Source organism: Osmerus mordax, chromosome 2 (assembly GCF_038355195.1).
Source record: "Osmerus mordax isolate fOsmMor3 chromosome 2, fOsmMor3.pri, whole genome shotgun sequence".
Taxonomy (NCBI): Eukaryota; Metazoa; Chordata; class Actinopteri; order Osmeriformes; family Osmeridae; genus Osmerus; species Osmerus mordax.
In genome coordinates this window covers 15,134,720-15,139,842 of record NC_090051.1, presented here as the reverse complement: position 1 = coordinate 15,139,842, position 5,123 = coordinate 15,134,720, and the positions used below count along the sequence as shown (strand labels likewise).

Below are 5,123 nucleotides of genomic sequence, written 5' to 3'. Positions count from 1 at the left end.
TTCCAGAAAAGGCTGTTATAGAAACAAAGGCTGAACCAACTCACAGTAATGGCCATGATGATTTCTCCGTATACTGAGTGGTGTCCATGTACTATTGGCCATGTAATGTGTGTTCTGTATCCATAAAAGCTTTTTTTTTACTTACAAGTAAGGTGAAAAATGTCTAGTATATTTGACCATACTATGCAATGTCTGACACACACAACCTTGGAAGTAACTGTGACACACTGAATCATTGGCACACTACAGACTTCCAAATAGTTCCAAGCTTTATTAAAACTTTACCTGACTCAACGCTAACTCGTTCTCTTTAGCCTTCTGGGTCCAGAGTAGCCATGCACTAATCAAGGATGTCCCATCCTCCTATCCTCCTTTCCCTCAGTCCTCCTCCCCTCCTCTAATTAAACGTCAGGTCATCAGGTGGGAGTCTTCAGTCTGGAGATTTAAAGTCTCCACCATAGGAGACAAACCCACACTGGAAGCTTTCATGTAATTAGACAGGTGTGTCCATCCTGATTGCTTTCCTTCACGTTAATTAGCCATTCTTAATTAACTAGCATGTATGCTAATCTAGAAAGCCCCAGCTCTGAGAAACACTGGCACCCTTTCTCTGTTACAGAGGTTACATCTTGAGACCCGCAGAATTCCATTGACACTGAACCCTGGGCCTGGAGAAAGTCCACATTTTAAATGTCATTTTAGACCAAACCATTGTCGTGCAAGACACGCAGGGAAGCAGTGAAGCTATCTTCTTTTCAATTATTCAGTCGTACTGTAGCACATTAGTGCTCTGACTAGGAAATGTATTCTTGCCAACGACAGAGGGGTACACTTACAACTGTTCTGCAACTGCTGTGTAGTTTTCTTTAGAGTCACAAGTGAGGGAGCTGGATATAAAAAAATAATGTATGTGTGGTGTGTATGATAAACAGTTGTGTGGATTTTTATGAAGGATTATTAACGGGGGATGGTGAAAGTTAATGATGCTGCTGTGGCTCTGTCAGGGGAGTGGAGATGACTCAGGTGGGCAGCTGAAACAGAACGAATGGATTTGGCTAACGAAGGACTGGAGGAGGAGAGGAGGGGAGAGGGGAGGAGAGGAGAGGAAGGGAGAGGAGATGAGAAGAGAGCAGAGGAAGGGAAGGGAGGGGAAGGGAGAAGTTCACAATATTCATCATCACCTTGGTCTTTTTCAAACTAATCTTTAAGTATTTCGAGATTAAAGAATCCAATAATAGGAGCAATTATTTGCTCTCACTGCTGAGACCCCACACTCTTCTACTCAATCAAGGCAACTCCAACCACACCAGAAAAGAAGGTTAATTTACAGTTTCAGAACCTCAAGTATATATTTCGCTTCCACTTGTCAACCATTACAAGTAGATGCATGACGCGTAGTGACCGCATTGAAGAGGATAATGAATAATAATGAATAACACTCAAATCTGTTTCAAGACATTCTCCCAATCAGCTTATATGGCAGGAGTATATATGTGAAGTGGATCGCTTTACGCTTTACTTTCTCTCCCTCTATCTATCTATCTCGCTCTCTCTCCCTCTTTCTGTGAGTGTTGTGTTTTCGGATTCCAATCCGTCTATCCAGACGCTGTCCTCAGAGTGAAGCCTCAACAGACCCGTCACTTTAGCCCTCACTTCTGCCTCCTCTTCCCTTCCCGATACAGTTCCCAACAGGCCTGCCACTTGGATGTGTCGGCGAGGTCGCAGCAAAGTAGGGCTCCATCAGGGCCCATCACCAGAGATCACAGCCATGCAGCACATCGAGGAGTCTAACAGCCTTCTGAACCTCCAGGAGGAGCATCAATTAAAGCTAGTGGAGCCAGATATTGTTTAATGATATATTTACATTTTAAAGCTTGATTTAATTACGCTCAGTGCACCCAGTGTTCGCTAAGCCCGCGGCTCACTTCCTGTCATAAACCGCGGAGAGGAAAAAAGGGAGGATGAACAGACGAGTGCTGAGATGGCGGTGCTTCTTATTAATCTGTGGGAGGCTTTGCTAGGGTTGATGGGTTTATATGGGTCCTGCATTACAGCAAATAAAGCAATACAGAACAATGTCCTTTTCATCTTCATATGTCCGAAGGAAGCGTACCCAATGTCCTCACGTAGGAAGATGCAGTTGATCCCTATGTTTTCCCTTGGAGCCATCCTATTTCTTTATTAAAGAATTCTGCAGAATACGTCACGTTTCATATGTTCAGTGAAGGTATTGAGGATGAGGTCTGCTTCTAATCATCTATTGTTGCTAACCTGGATATGCACGCGCAAATGAAACGGCAATCTTCCTTCGTGAGGTAGTAAATCGAAGGCTATTTATATCGTCATGGGAATTAGGGCATGCATTGAGAATTTACTGTACTTCTAACAGTGAGCGACACATTTATGGCACTGCATGTTTGCATATGAAAAGAAGTACGTCCCTGGGTGGACTCGAACCACCAACCTTTCGGTTAACAGCCGAACGCGCTAACCGATTGCGCCACAGAGACAGCTGCTCTGCCACCAGAGCTCTGCCGCAAACATTCCACACACTCAGTCTCTGTCCATGGTGCTGAAAGTGTGGACTCTGCACTGTGTGCTTCATCTATGCTGCATTCCTGTGGCTGTCTGAGCGTGTGTGTGTGTGTGTGTGCGTGTATCTGTGCGTGTGTGTGTGTGTGTGTGTGTGTGTATATCTGCTTTTCTGCCTATCTTTACATATGTGGTGAAGACTTAGTTCATTTGAGGTGGTATAAGTGGAGCTGAAGAGAGAGCATGCGCACTGCTGCTCTCCAGAGTAGGGCGAACTATCTGAGAGGACATAATGTCTCCTTTTCAGGAAAGTACTGACAGAGTAATTACAGAGAACGCCTCCCACCTATAACCTCGATGACAACAATTCCTAAAAGTATATGGCTGGGCCACAGACTCACTGCTCCAGTTTGTGTGTGTGTGTGTGTGTGCAGGTTTGTGTGTGTGTGGGCATATTTAATTATCCTTATGGGGGTTAAAATGTCCCCTCAAGAACAGTAAATTAAGGAAACATTGAACTTGAAAGGACGTTTCTTCGTCCTCACAAGTATTTCTAGGGGATATTAGGGGGTTTAGAGTTAGAATATGTGTTAGAGTTAGACTGACATTAACGGTTGGGGTTAGGAGCTATGGGTAGTTTTATGGTTAGAGTTGGGAGCTACTGTAGGGTTAGTTTTAGGATTGAAGTGAGGGTTAGAGATAGGGTTAAAGTTAGTGTTAGGGTTAAGGTTTGGGTTAGGGAATACACGATTTTGAAGGCGATTAAAATATAAATCCCCAAAAGAATTGCCACGCAAACTTATGTGTATGTGTGTGCGCGTGTGTGTGTGTTTGTGTGTGCAGGCTTTCTGTTTCACCACGACCTCACCCAAAGAGGGGTAAATAATATAAAGCAGGTTTATTTGAATATTTAACTCTTTAACTTTTAATATCTAATTCAATTCAAGAGAGTTAAAGCTGAAGGATGGAGACATTTAGTCATTTAGTCATTTAGCAGACGCTCTTATCCAGAGCGACTTACAGTAAGTACAGGGACATTCCCCCGAGGCAAGTAGGGTGAAGTGCCTTGCCCAAGGACACAACGTCAGTTGGCATGACCGGGAATCAAACTGGCAACCTTCAGATTACTAGCCCGATTCCCTAACCGCTCAGCCACCTGACTGCGGTGAGTGAGATAGGGACAAAGACATACAGACAGGAAGTTAGAGAACATTTGACAGGATATGAGAAATGGAAGTAAAAACAACAATCTGAAACATTGGCTGTGATCCAGACATTCCTAATTCCTACTAATCTGGAAAGACTGAGGGAGGATTCCTAACTCAATGGGATAATAATATGTCAAAGCGTGACCAAGCTGTAAAAATGGTCTTTCATCATAAACTGTCTTTCATCATAACCAAAATGTCCTTTCCCTGACCCTGCAGGCAAATGAACAGGGTGAGGACTCGCAGAAAAATAGTTTCAATTGACTTCTAAGTGGAGTAACATTGATTCTTGTTTGAAAATAGAACCCTGAGGCTTAGAGACAAAAAACTGCATAGTGCGCAAACTCTCTCTCTCTCTCCATCCTCTCTCTCTCTCTCTTAAGATTTGTAGTATTGGGTTAGAGGGCTTTTATAACCTCTTTATCTTTTTCACCATGTAATTTCATCAGAAGTGGGTACCCCACTGACTTGCTAGCTCCACTGTCCCCATGGTCAAAAACACATCTTGTATTTTCATCCATAGCAAAAATCCTGAGACACACAAGTTGCTTCATCAAGTGCTGACGCCTGTTTATCATGCAGGCCAAAATTGAGACACAACTGTAACACAAAGAGAGAAACACATTATCCTATATATGAGTTTGGCGTAGATTAGATATTTCCCTACAGATGACAAGGGAAAGTGCCCCCCTCAGTTCAGTCCTAACCCTAATCTTGAACCTGGATGTAGCTTGCCAGGAGTACTGCGTTCTTCTGGCATGTTGTTGCTATAGCGTGACTGGCGTCCCCTGGGTCACCATGACGCCCTGAGACCAGTGGTGAGAAGGTAAGAAAGGCTGCTGCCCCTGGCACGCACACAGCTAAAGATAGACACAAACTCACATATACACACACACACACACAAGGTGTGAATCACAAAAAACTTTCTAGTTTTCCAATTCTCAGGAATTTCTGGGAACAACGAAACAAACTGGATCTTTTTTTGTTTGTAGTCATTTAGCAGACGCTCTTATCCAGAGCGACTTACAGTAAGTACAGGGACATTCCCCCCGAGGCAAGTAGGGTGAAGTGCCTTGCCCAAGGACACAACGTCATTTGGCACGGCCAGGAATCGAACTGGCAACCTTCAGATTACTAGCCCGATTCCTTAACCGCTCAGCCACCTGACTCCATCTTAGATCTTAGGTTAGATCATTTGTAAGGCATTTGTAACCCCCCTCGAACTTCACTTTGGATAAAGCATCTGCTACATGAACACAATATATGACTATTGTTAAAGAAGTAGACATGTTTACAGTGAAATGGTTACTTAATGACTATCTGCAATGCCAAACTATATGTAGTGATGTGTAATCCATTGGGTACCTTTTGGTCATTTTGTAA

At 43.5% G+C, this 5,123-nt stretch overlaps 1 non-coding gene across 1 annotated transcript; it reads right to left on the bottom strand.

Annotated features, from left to right (window-relative positions):
- Nucleotides 1–2,436: 2,436 nt before the first annotated feature.
- Nucleotides 2,437–2,510, bottom strand: trnan-guu (transfer RNA asparagine (anticodon GUU)). The gene has a single exon. It is a non-coding gene; the product is annotated as a tRNA-Asn (tRNA).
- Nucleotides 2,511–5,123: the final 2,613 nt, after the last annotated feature.